The following is a 14,139-nucleotide window of genomic DNA, read 5'->3' as shown; positions in this document are numbered from 1 at the left end:
CCAGGGGTACTTTTCAGCTTGTACACCCACTTGTATGGCAAAGCCTTCTTGTCCTTAGGCAAGGCAACCAAATCCCAAGTCTCATTCTTATGCAGGGAGTCTATCTAAGACTACATAGCCCTCTCCCAGGAGTGACTGTCACCCCTGCGCATAGCCTCATCATAAGTGAAAGGCTCTCCTGCATCTGTAACCAAAACATAATGCATAGAGGGCTGAAATCTGTCAGGTGGACGTCTGTCTCTAGCAGACCGTCTCACCGCAGGCTCTACTGCCTGTCTAACTGCTTGTCCAACACCCTGGCCCTGTGGAGGAACTGCTGTAGGCTGTACTACTGGCTGTGCTGGAGCTCTAGGCTCCTCCTGAAAGATCACTTTGCGGATCTCAACCACCTTCTCAGGCTGCCTGTGCATATTGTCTTCATGGAAGACGACATCATGGCTGCGTACTATTTTCCGCGCCTGGGGATCCCATAGGCGATAGCCCATCTCTCCTGACTCACCATAGCCAAGGAATATGCATTTAATGCTCTTTGGATCCAATTTACTCCTCTTGTCCTTGGGCACATGGCAGAATGCCTCACATCCAAAGACACGGAGATGCGCATAAGAGGGTGGCTTACCAGCCCAAACTTCCTCTGCAACCTGGAAATCCAATCCACTGGAAGGCGATCGGTTTATGACATGCACTGCCGTACTAACTGCCTCAGCCCAAAAACTCTGGGGTAGGCCTACATGGCTAAGCATAGAGCGACACGCTCCTGAATAGTCCTGTTCATGCGCTCAGCCAAACCATTCTGGGGTGGGGTGTAAGGGGCGGTCAACTGACGCTTAATACCCCTGTCATCACAAAACTGCTCAAAAGCACGTGAGACATATTCTCCCCCATTATCTGTCCTAAGGCATTTTAGCCTATACCCAGTTTGGTTCTCAACAAGAACAAGCCATCTCTGAAAAACTGCCAAGACATCGGACTTCTGCTTTATGGGATAAGCCCACATTTTCCTAGAAAAATCATCAATGAAGGTAACGAAGTACTTCGCGCCACCCATAGACATGCAAGGCATAGGCCCACAAACATCGGAATGCAACAATGCCCAGGGCTCACTCATGCGTGGCCTACCCGATTCCTAAGGCGTAGACCTATTCTGCTTACCATAAAGACAATGATCACACGAGTCAAAACATGCATAATCCAAAGGCGGAAGATACTGCAAACCAGATAACATTTTCATTCCCTTCAAAGACATGTGCCCTAAACGAGCATGCCAAAGTGGTACATGTGGGATAGAACCCACTGCCAAAACATGGTCAATTGAGGACCCAGATACAACAAGAGGATAGAGGCTGCCAACCTTGGCGCCTCTAGCAAGCACAAGTCTGCCACGAGTAATTTTCCAGGCAGAATCCCCAAAATAGACATGAAACCCTGCATCATCCAACTGTCCTGCAGACATAAGACTGCGCATAAGCGTAGGTACATGACGTACATTCCTGAGCAAAAAGGAACTGCCAGTGGAAAACTGCAACTGAATATCTCCACAGCCCACAATATCAAGAGACCTGTCATCTTCAAGTCTGACTGATCCAGATTCAGTACGATAAGAGTGAAACCACTCACGGTAAGGCGTCACATGGAAGGACGCACCTGAATCCAATAACCAGCACTGTGCATACATACTAGATGTCTCAGTCAAGTGTGAAGCATCAGAAAAACTAGATGCAAGTATAAACTCATCACCACCATCGGACTCCTTAATCTACGTGACATTAATTTTCTCAATCTTGACGCTGGACTTTGCAGGTACTATGCTGCGATCAGAGGACTTCTCCTGCATTTTATCTTTCCCCTTATCCTTGCGCTTCTCATTGCGCAACTCATGACACTGTGGTCTAATATGGCCCTTTTTCCCACAATGATGACAAGTGACATTTGCATTGCGCCCACGCGACTTACTACGCGACTTGCCACGAGATTTAGACCGCCGACCCTTCTGCGAGTCACGGCCTCGGCCATTACCACGGTCATACCTGTCATTCCTACCTCTAACTGTCAAAGCATGACTACCACGAGAGGCATCCAAGTTTTTGCGATTCACCTCTTCCTGAAGAAGAGCACTCTCAACATCTGCCAATTTTAGAGTAGCACTAGAGGCACAAAGAGCAGTGCGGAATACATCCCATGACTCATTCAGAGTCCCAAGCAAGAAAACAGGAGTTACTTCCTCTCCAAAGGTGATATCCTGCGAAGTCAGGTTCTTTAATATAGCATGGAACTGACTCAAGTGAGCAGACATAGTCGCATTATCCTTCATGCGCAGATCCATAAGCTGCTTCAACCAGTACATCTGACTCACCGGACTTTTCTTATCATAAAGATTCTTGATCTTATTCCATAGATCCCATGCACTCTGTGCTTCCTCAAATACATTATAATGTACCTCGTGGACTTGCATAGCTCATCAAGTTCAAGCCAGTCGTCATTGTCCATAGTTTCAGGCTACTCCCCACTCAACCGAAGTGGCTTAATCTGAGATTTTTGCACCAAAACCTGCCATATTTGACTCTTCCAGTAAGAGTAGTTGATACCATCCAACTTTGTAATGTTAAAGATGGCACTATCATGCGAAGATGATGCCATTATGCAGGCTGGAAATGCCCAAACAGTCCAAAATTGCTTGTTGTTTTACTGTAGAAACTGCCCAAAAATGACCAAAACGGGGTCCAAAGGGCGAGCAAAGTGTGCCAAAAGTGGCTGACCACTTAGTACTAGGTGTGGTACACCAAATCAGGATATTTCAGCATGAAAAGTACACCTCAGCCCACCAATAACTGCTTGCTGTAATAAATTGCAGGTATGCAGTCTAGAGAGCAAACTGTCCCAAAATAGGATCCAATGTCAAGCAAACAATGCTAGATCCAAAGCCGGCATGAAACGGACATAAGCAAGGCCAATGACAGTGAAAAGAACATGAGCTCAACACCGAAGCATGTCAAAATAACATCTGCCAGTGAAAGGCACACCCCCAGACACTCTAGGCAAAGTGTTCCTATAACTGTCAAAACCTGACACAAATAGGTGTCTGCTCAAAGAGAAAGATCCAAATATGAGACTCAGCTCATAAGCATCCTGTGAAACAAGAGTACATCAATGCATATCCATAAAGATCGGAGTATGATCCCAAAGTCTCAATGCATATGTAGCTGCTCAAGACATAAACTGCTGCAAATACATGTAAGTGCTCCAATAGCATCCAACTGTCAAAGGTCAAGCAAGCATGTAAAATGCTCCCATTAGCACAAAAGGCGTACAAAGCGAGCTCAGAAGCTCAAACAACCCAAGAGAAAGCACCAGTGATAAGTGACCTTGTCAATGCATCAAGCGCATCCAAGAGAGCATGACATACATGAAGCACCGGTCGTATTAACCATGAAGCTGTACATAAGCCCAAATAAGCTCTCGGTCAACTCAATGACATCCAAATAGCAACCAAGATCAGTGATCAAGTAAGCCAGGAATGCTCAAATACATCCAAATCCAAGCTCCAAATGTCGGTATGGCATGCACGAACCAAATAGCATATGTCACGAACCAAAGCATGTAATGCAAAAGCCTAACTGTCAAGCAGAGACATGAGGCATAGGCGGTCCACGAGCATGCCAAGTCGGTCCAAATGCCAGACGGAGCTAATGCGAAGCTCAAAAGCATCCCATAATCTCATACATATGCTCCAAGTCGTCCCCAAATGTCAGAGACATCATGCCAAAGCTCAAAGCATACATCCAGTATCGGTAGGTAAGTGCCAAAGCATGTAAAGTACCTTCAGCCCACTGTTATTCCAGCATGTATTTACTGTTCTAAACATTAGATTTCAGCCCCGAATTCAAGCCAAAATCATGGTCAAACCAAATGCATACATCCCCAATACATCCGGGTAGGAAGTAGACCGCATATGGGCATCAAATAAGGTAACCGGAGTAGAGTATAAGCATCAAATGCCAATGCCAAGTGTGGCTGCCCTGTTTCCAGCACTGTGTAACAGTAAATAACAGTCCCAAATCAGCCAATATTTCAAGCCAAAATCATGGCATAATCATGTGCATACATTCCCAAGGCACTAGGCATCATGTACACCGCATACGGGCATCAAATAGCACAACCGGAATGGAGTATAAGCAACAAATGCTAATGCCAATGGTGCTGCCCCGTTTTCAGCCTGTTATGACAGTTTATGATAGTCCCAAATCTAAAGAAATCAGCCCCGAATGATCAAGACCAATGCCCAAAGCTTGAATGACATCAAACATGAAGTCTATAGCCCTCTTGATCAAGGTAGAGAGCAAGAAGCAATGGCCAAGTGTGGAGCTGAAGTAGATGAGTGCTCACAGCCTGGAAAAAAATGATGCAATCTGCCCTGTTGGTGCTGAACTTGCTACTGCTCCACATGGGCTGAAAAGGGGGTAATGGGGGGCTCAAGAAGGGCCTATCAAAGGCCTATGACAAGCCTCTTTGAGCCTTGATAGGTGTAAGGCACAATATAAGGGGAATAAGCTTCAAGAGTTTGAAGCCATGGCTACCCTTGCTGTTTGCAACCTGTAGACTGAAATAAAACCCTGAAAGAATGATCAAATACCTCAGTATCAATGCCTTGAAGGTGCCTCAATAGGCTGGGAAGGTGCTCGGGAAGCTGGGGAGTGACGGGAGCTCAGGGAGATCGGATATGGCTGCCGGGATGGAGATCCAATGCATGAAGCGAGTCGATGCGAAGGTCGGGAAGCACCGAATCGAGCTCGAGCAAGAGAATGCCAAGCTCTCATACCAGTTGAAAGGTGAGAAGGATAGAAGCTTGCACGCAAGCTATGGCGGGAGAGCAAGAGCAAGAAAGAGAGAGACAAGAAATGGGAACTCCAACAGTCACAATGTGTGACCGGGCCTTCCTTTATTCAAACTGTCACTAAAAGAATAAAGAATAAAGTGACGTGATGGGCGCCCGCCACCTGCAGTGTGCAGTGGTGGGTACTGTCAGTGTAGTAATACACAGGGCGGCACGGCGGAGGCGCCTTTATCCCCAACACCCTCTCTCTCCCTCTCCCTCTCTTTCTCTCTTTCTCTCTCATTTCCTCTCCTAAACAAGCAAAAAAGAAAGTGATTCAAACATTAAACAAGCAAAAGGGAGAGGGAGAGAGAGAATGCACTCTCCCTCCCTCTCCCTCTCTTTCTCTTTCTCTCCCTCTCTCATTTCCTTCCCCTCCCTCTCCCTCTCCCTCTCTTTCTCTCTTTCTCTCTCATTTCCTAAACAAGCAAAAATAAAGTGATTTATACATTAAACAAGCAAAATGGAGAGGGAGAGAGAGAATGCACTCTCCCTCCCTCTCACTCTCACTCTCACTCTCTTTCTCTTTCTCTCCCTCTCTCATTTCCTTCCCCTCCCTCTCCCTCTCCCTCTCTTTCTCTACCTCTCTTTCTCTATTTCTCTCTCATTTCCTCTCCTAAACAAGCAAAAAATAAAGTGATTTAAACATTAAACAAGCAAAAGGGAGAGGGAGAGAGAGAATGCACTCCCTCTCCCTCTCCCTCTCCCTCTCCCTCTCTTTCTCTTTCTCTCCGTCTCTCATTTCCTTCCCCTCCCTCTCCCTCTCCCTCTCTTTCTCTCTTTCTCTCTCATTTCCTCTCCTAAACAGGAAAAAAATAAAGTGATATAAACATTAAACAAGCAAAAGGGAGAGGGAGAGAGAGAATGCACTCTCCCTCCCTCTCCCTCTCCCTCTCCCTCTCCCTCTCTCTCTCCCTCTCCCTCTCCCTCTCTTTCTCTTTCTCCCCCACTCTCTCCCTCTCCCTCTCTTTCTCTCTCATTTTCTCTCCTAAACAAGCAAAAGAGAAAGTGATTTAAACCTTAAACAAGCAAAAGAAAGAGAGAGGGAGACTCACCGATGAGATATGGCGAGCGTGGGGCGGCTCCTCTTTGTGATGAATTCTCCTCCTCTCCTTTGCGAACAACGGCGGCGGCAGCGGCAAGTCTTCTTCCTCTCCTTCTCTCACGACGGTCGCTCTCTCCCTCGCTCTCGCTCTCAAAACTCACAAGCCACAAATGCGAAATGAAAACCGCTGTGGTACTGCTGCTCATCCGAGGTGCTGGAGGCACTCAACGTCTACCCCGATTAGTTGGTTTGTCAAAAGCCATGGATATGATCCTGACATCAAAGTCTATCTATGCTGAAGAGGCTCTTGAATTGGCCCTTATCGATGCCATTGTGCCATCAGAAGAGCTCCTTGACTACGCCAAAAAGTGGGCTTTAGATATTGCAAATTTTTGCAGGGCATGGATTATTTCTCTTCATAGAACTGACAAACTAGAGCCCTTTGGTGAGGCACAACAAACTTTGAAGCTTATAAGATAGAACCCTTTAATTTGCTTAGATGCTATTAAAAAATGACTATTTTTTAAAAGAGGACAAAGGGGGCGTGAGAAAGAAAAAGCAAGGGAGGACTATTTTTGAAAGGGGAGTTTTGGAGGCAAAAGGCGACGGAAGAAGAAGGCTCGAAAGGGGGCAGATGAGGAGATGGCAATGTTTCTACTTCTTCAATAGCTTTTTCTACAGGAAGCTCACAATGGCATTGATCTGATCCTGAAGCCATTGAGGTTCAATACACAGACCTTCGCCATCTTGGACCTTCTGAGTTTTTGAATGACATGGTTATTGACTTCTACATTAAGTACATCCGAAAAGAGAAGATCTCAGGCAATGATACATGAGAAGAGCAGAGCAGAAAGGATATGAACGGCAATCAGGGAGGATCTCTGCAACTTTGAAGGAGAGCAACGAAAGAGAAGGAGATTTTTTTTACTAAATGAAGAGCTCTATTGAAGGAAAAGGGGAATTGAAGACGATCAGCTAGGCTCTGCGTTCAGAACAGAGGAGGAAGGGGAACAGCCATGGCAGTGCTGGGAGAGAAACGCATGCGCTCTAATGAGCGCTCTCGACGAAGCCAACCAGGCCATTCGCACGTTCACAGGACCTTGGTTCGAGTGCAATCATGTTCAAGATGGTTGCTGAGGATCTAGAAGCTGAAAATCAGACAGAACTCGTGGAGGAGCGAGCATCATCCTGAGAAGCATTGAGGAGATCTTTCTGGATTACAAGGGCAGGCGAGCAGGCTTGATCAAGGTTCTCACTTCAGATGTGGAGGAGTTCTACGACGAATGCGATCCAGAGAAGGAGAACTTGTGTCTGTATGGATACCCGGATGAATCTTGGCAAGTCACCTTACCTGTAGAAGAGGTTCCACCTGAGCTCCCAGAGCCTGCACTAGGCATCAATTTTCCAAGAGATGGGTTGGAGCGCAAGGACTGGCTCTCGCTGGTAGCAGTACACAGTGATGTTTGGCTTCTCTCTGTTGCATCCTTCTATGCAGCACGATTTGACAAAAATGATAGGAAATGATTGTTTAATATGGTTAATGAGCTTCTAACAGTGCTAGAAGTAGTGAGTGGCAAGAAACCAACTAAGGAGAAATCATCTATCAGCAATTCAACATTAAGAAATTCGTATGCCGTCACTTTGATTGCAATTCACTTTCTGAGTGTCTCTCTTTGAGCCTGCCAATGCCGTCAGTCTCTTGAAATCTCTCTAATGTCACCTTTGTCAACATCCTGAAAGCTTGTGTGGCAGTAGACAGCATTAAGTTGATTCATGATGAGGAACATGGAACACAATGATTGCAGAGAGTGCTCAACATGGTATTGGTGTGACTGTGCCCTGGATCTCTTTGAAAAAAGAAACAGTGGCATTGCTGGAAATCTTATATGTATCTTATGGTGTTAGAGAGCTTGCTAGAGACAAACCTAGCCTTCTGCAAAGTTATAGATTCCAGCAGTGAAGTATTGCCATAGAGTTTGTTAAACTCACGCAAGGTTTAATAATTTCTGATCAGAAACTGGCCTTTGATTACTGGAACTGGTGATGCTTGGATTCAATAGCTCTTCAGGTTGTGAACAACAAGTTTATTGAACAGATGCATGTTAAAACAACAACCTTTGCATTCAATATGAAGAGTCTGGAGTTTATTGTTGCATAGCCTGATCTTACTTGTTTAATCTTCTATCTTGAAATTTCTCAAGAACCTCTGTGGTTGCGATTTTATTTTCGAAAACCCTTCGACATCTTTGGTGAACCCGACATGAAAGCGTCGCAGAAATTTCAGGATGGGAGATACTTCAGCATCCATTTCAGCTTCTTCTACGATTCCTGTTGCATCCTCTACTTCAGCTCCATCATTGACTGCTGCGTCAAGTACTTCAACAGATGATCTAAAGTAGATTTTACAGAATATGTCCATGTATATGCAGCTTCAAAATCAGCAGACACAATTGTATATGCAGCAGCAGCAGCAATTGCATCAACAACAGTTGTCTCAACAAAGGCAACTATATTCGGAGCAGGAGAATGCAATCAGCGCAACTAAGGCGATTGAAGCACTTGAGAATGAGAAGAAGCTATTTGATGGCTGTAATGTTTCAGCATATTTGAAGACATTTGAGATCAAGATGGGGTTTTTTGGAGTTCCAGCTGGACTTATCAGTAAGTATTTCCTTCCTCTTGTCACACCCGCCTTGAGGGCAAAAGTGACTAATCTTTTATTCAAAATTCGCATTGGCAAGATTTTAAGAAAGCCTTGAAAGAAGAGTATTTCCTTGAGGACTTTGGGATGGCTACACGGCGATCATTCCGAGAGTGGGTCTACATGCTAAACAAAGGTTTAGATGCTTCAGAGTTGATTCGAGAATTTGAAGAGAGGTATAGTCAGCTTGATGCCATTGAACAAAGAGCATTGGATGTTGAGAAAGTTGAGCTTTTCTTGCAAGCTGCAGATCTTGCTCTTCAGGAAGAATTAGGAGAGCTTCTTGAGGATCGCACGAAGCCTATGGGACTTAAAACAGATTGGCAAGATGCCCAGGAAGCAGTCTCGACTTTGACCAAGAGAAGGATATGGAAGACCCGCCTACAGAATGGTTCTATGACATCGACACCGTCTTCTGATCCTATGCCTGCTTCTATCCCTGTTATTTCTTTTCCTCCTCAGCCAGTTTCTTGGCCTATGCCAGTGCCTACTGTTTCTACTCCTCCGGTTCCTCTTGCTTCAAGACCGATGCTGGCTCCTTCTGCTCCAAAACCATCCACTCCGTCGATGCCTACCTCTCTTGATGACATAATCAAAGGCATAACGGATTTGACACTGGAGTCAGTTAAAGCGGAGTTGGTGGGAAAATTGAAAGAGCAGTTTTCTTCGACTGCGCCTACTATTTCTTCTAGTGCTCCTACTGCACCTAAGAGTGCTCCTAGTGCACCTAGGAGAGATCGAAGATGTATTTGGTGCGATAGTACGGATCATCAGCATTGCAGGGATTGTGAATCTTTTCAGGATGCAAGGAGGAAGAATTTGGTATTTTGGGGACAAGATGGTAAGATTTGGTTGATTGAAACAGGAGCTCCGCTTGCTACCAACTTTGGGAAAGGCGGAATGAAGAAGTTAGTGGATGACATGGCTGCGCGTACTTCTTATGTGACAGCTAGAGGAGATGCTTCTGCATATGGAGTCCAGATTGAGAAAGGATCAGAGAATCAGTTAGCATTATGGACTTATGCTATGGAGACAGCAAATAAGGGAAAAATTCAGCAAACTGTTTTGACTAGTATAGGCTCTAGCATCAGATCTGAGACAGGTTGGGATTCGCCTGTTGACAGGTACTCTATTTATGCCTACTTGGCTAAGTCTCAGGGAGCAGATGTACTTGTTGAGGAGAAGCGTAAGAGGGATGAAGAAAATCCAAGTGCAGCTAAAAAGACTAGAGGGGGTGAGTTTGTTACTCCACCTACTAAAGGACTGTCTTTGAGACCAGGGCTAGAACGACAGATGGAAGATGCTCAAAAGAGAGAGAAGAGGCAAGAGCCTAGAGAGAGAAAGCAGCCATGGTTTAGATTGATGTCTGATATTGAGACATCTACGGACATGAAGAAAATCTTTAATGACAAGATACTTGGCAGTGAGGTGACTTTTACTACTTCTGAGGTTTTGGGCATCTCAAAAAGAGAGTTTCAAGGTCAATTTCAAGAGGTCCTGAAGAGGAAAAGACATGCATTGCCTACTACTGATACACAGGGAGTTTTGATTGGGGAGTTGGATGAGGATGAGGATGAGCTTATGGTTGAGAATGCTTCTGTTTTTCCACAGATAGAGAAGAGGGTTCAGCCTATGCATTATGCTGAAATTGATGAGCCTGTCTTGATACCGCGTAGTCACTTTTCGCGGAGTCATTGGGCTAGGGCAACTACAGAAACGATGGTAAAAATTGGAGAGAAACAGGTGCCTTATGTTGCTTTGGTGGATCATGGTTCAGAGATTAATCTCATAGTTCGTGGAGTTTATGAAAGTAACAGATGGCCTATGGATGTAGAGCATGGGTGGCGTATGAGAGCCGCCAACAACACTGTAGGTGATTTGTATGCTGCATGTCCCAGTGTCAATGTTTCTATTGGAGATGTAGAGGAGGATTTCCATTTTTTTGTGCAGGATTCATGCTCTTATCCCATAATTCTTGGACAGCCATTCATCACAGAGATGCACATGGAAACAAAGGTAATGGATGATGGATCTGCTTATGCACGGATTCGCAGTAAAGATGGCATGAGAGCAGTTCAGTTTATGACTGTGTGTGTGAACCATGTTAGAAATAGGGATACTCTCAGAGATGCACCTTTGCCCACTGTGAGGGATTCGGGTTTTCATTAGGTACCGCCGTTTCGCAAGACGACGGTGGTACAGAGCAGAGGAGATTGGAGTTCTCACCTCCTGGCAGCAGTGTTTTCTCCTCCGATTTTGTTGGGATTTCAGCAAACAATTTGATGAGCTATCAGAAGACTTCTAAGTTGCCTAGAGCTGCCAAGCAGTACATATGCAGGAAGGAGAAAATTTGAAAAATGCAAGAATTTTAGAGGATGATGAGCATATAGATGGGATGTATGACAGTATGATTTGTGCAGATACGATGATAGAGATGGAAAATATGCTGAAAAATGATATGCAGAGTTGTCACAGTAATGTATTAGTGTAATCCCTGGACATGTTTCATGAAATTGCAGATTTTGCGTCACAGATTGAGTCAGAGGCTGAGGTGGCTCAGCAAAAAGTGTTGAGTTGGTACTGAAGAAATTCAGCAAACAGAGTTTCCAGCTGATTATGATCAGCTTACAGAGACACAGAGGGCTGAAAACTTTCAGCCAACAGAGTTTACTGCTAAAATATTTCAGCATCCAGAGTTTAGGGTTGTTCCTATGCAGTCCATAGAGCAGAGGGCTGAGGATATTCAGCCATTGGAGTGCAGAATTGCTGATTTACAGCAATATTTGAGTAATGCAGAGGATCATAATGAAGCCAGGGTTGACACAAAATACAAGACTGTGGATAAGAAGGTGAAGCCGGTAGCTGTACCGCTTCCACCTGACAGTGATCAGCAAATAGAGAGGGCTGCCAAACAGCCAATTTTGAGGAATCCGGAGCATATAGGCCATAAATTTTCAGCAGAGACTCTTGCTAAATTGAAAATTGGAAATGGTGATTTCTTGCTACCCACAGAGAAGCAATGCTTTCAGGAGTTGCTTGAGCGACATGAAAGGGGGTTTGCTTTTTTTCCGCATGAGATTGGATGTGTGAATCCAGATATTGTAGCTCCTATGGTGATCTTTACTATTCCTCATATTCCATGGAGCCTCCGACCTATTCCAGTGCCTAAGGCACACCTGTCAAAGCTGATTGATTTGTTGAATGAGAAAATTAGGATGGGAATTCTTGAGCCTTCATCTGCACCATACTCAAACAGGTGGTTTACGGTTCCAAAGAAGAATGGTACTCTCCGATTTATACAGGACATGCAGCCAGTAAACAGAGTTACTATCAGGAATGTTGGTATAGGTCCAGTTGTGGATGAGTTTGCAGAAGCATTTGCTGGACGTGCCATCTATTCTTTAGGTGATTTGTATTCGGGATATGATCAGTTTCAGTTGGCTTTGGAAAGCAGGGACATAACCACCATGAGAACTCCTATTGGGCTTGTCAGGATGTGTACCTTGTCTCAAGGTGCCACTAATTCTGTTGCGCATATGATGAATGCCATGCATAAGGTCCTTCGTGATTACATACCTAAGCTTACCATGCCTTTCTTGGATGATGTACCCATTAAGGGGTGTGGAGAAGAAGAGAAGAATGAGAGTCTAAATGAGCAGGGATGCAGATACTTTGTGGCTGATCATATTTTAGCTTGTGAAAAGATTTTGACCAGGTTAGAAGAAGTGAACTTGACACTATCAGGGAAAAAATCTATTTTTGGAGTGAATGAGGTTGTCATTGTTGGACATATATGTGGATATTATGGCAGGAAACCCTCACCTAATAAGGTGGATGCTATAGGCAAGATTACGGAGTATTGTTCTACCACTTCAGAGGTACGGAGATTCATTGGAGCTTGTGTGTTTTATATGATTTGGATACCTCATTTTGCACACATAGCAGATTGTTTATATCAGCTGCTTCGAAAGGGGCAGAAATTCTATTGGGATGAGAGCCACACTAGAGCCATGCGAAAATTGAAGAAGCTATTGCAGATTGCTCCTGCTCTCAGAAAAGCGGATTATAATTGTGGAAGGCCTATTGTATTGACAGTTGACACTAGTCCAATTGGCATAGGTTGGGCTGTGGGTCAAAATGATGTAGATGGAAACAGGTATGCTATTCGGTTTGGGGCAAAAGTCCTAAACGAGAGACAGAGGAGATATCCGCCAATCAAGAGGGAGTTACTGGGGATTGTTACGGCTCTCAAATGTGATAAGGAGTAATTTATTGGAGCCTGAGTTGTGGTAGAGACAGATTGCTTGCCATTGATAGGTATGATTACGAGTTGCTCTACTCCGGATATAGCTATGCTGAGATGGATTGCATACATTAAGTCATTAAATTCGGAATTTAAACACATAGCAGGGAAGGATAATCTAGTGGTAGATATGTTGTCTAGAGCCAGATATGATGATGAGGAAATACTACTTGCAGAAGAGGTTCCACCTGAGCTCCCAGAGCTTGCACTAGGCATCAATTTCCCAAGAGATGGGTTGGAGCGCAAGGATTGGCTCTCGCTGGTAGCAGTATACAGTGATGTTTGGCTTCTCTCTGTTGCATCCTTCTATGCAGCACGATTTGACAAAAATGATAGGAAACGCTTGTTTAATATGGTTAATGAGCTTCCAACAGTGCTAGAAGTAGTGAGTGGCAAGAAAACAACTAAGGAGAAATCATCTGTCAGCAATTCAACATTAAGAAATTCGTATGCTGTCACTTTGATTGCAATTCACTTTCTGAGTGTCTCTCTTTGATCCTGCCGATGCCGTCGGTCTCTTGAAATCTCTCTAATGTCACCTTTGTCAACATCCTGAAAGCTTGTGTGATAGTAGACAGCATTAAGTTGATTCATGCTGAGGAACATGGAACACAATGATTGTAGGGAATGCTCAACATGGTATTGGTGACTGTGCCCTGGATCTCTTTGAAAAAAAAAACATTGGCAACCCTTGCTGGAAATCTTATATATATCTTATGGTGTTAGAGAGCTTGCTAGAGACAAACCTAGCCTTCTGCAAAGTTATAGATTCCAACAGTGAAGTATTGCCATAGAGTTTATTAAACTCGCACAGGGTTTAATAATTTCTGATCAAAAACTGGCCTTTGATTACTGGAACTGGTGATGCTTGGATTCAATAGCTCTTCAGGTTGTGAACAACAAGTTTATTGAACAGATGCATGTTAAAACAACAACCTTTGCATTCAATATGAAGAGTCTGGAGTTTATTGTTGCATAGCCTGATCTCACTTGTTTAATCTTCTATCTTGAAATTTCTCAAGGACCTCTGTGGTTGCGACTTTATTTTCAAAAACCCTTCGACACCGCGCTCGGTTTCGGCTTCTTTTTTTCCCTGTGGAGTGTCGCTATTTGCATCGCATTTGCAAATGCGACGCAAATAGCGACACCAATAGCGACGCCGCTATCCTCTGTCGCTAATCGGCGTCGCTACTAGCTCAAATCCTTGTAGTGAAAACAAA

At 44.4% G+C, this 14,139-nt stretch overlaps 1 pseudogene; it reads left to right on the top strand.

Moving 5' to 3' along the window:
- Nucleotides 1-6,092: 6,092 nt before the first annotated feature.
- LOC148035301 (PHD finger protein ALFIN-LIKE 4 pseudogene) lies at nucleotides 6,093-13,415 on the top strand (annotated as a pseudogene).
- Nucleotides 13,416-14,139: the final 724 nt, after the last annotated feature.

Source organism: Lygodium microphyllum, chromosome 6 (genome assembly GCF_053477565.2).
Source record: "Lygodium microphyllum isolate KBCC chromosome 6, Lygodium_microphyllum_v1.1.10, whole genome shotgun sequence".
NCBI classification, from domain to species: Eukaryota; Viridiplantae; Streptophyta; class Polypodiopsida; order Schizaeales; family Lygodiaceae; genus Lygodium; species Lygodium microphyllum.
This window is presented reverse-complemented; position numbering and strand designations above follow the sequence as displayed.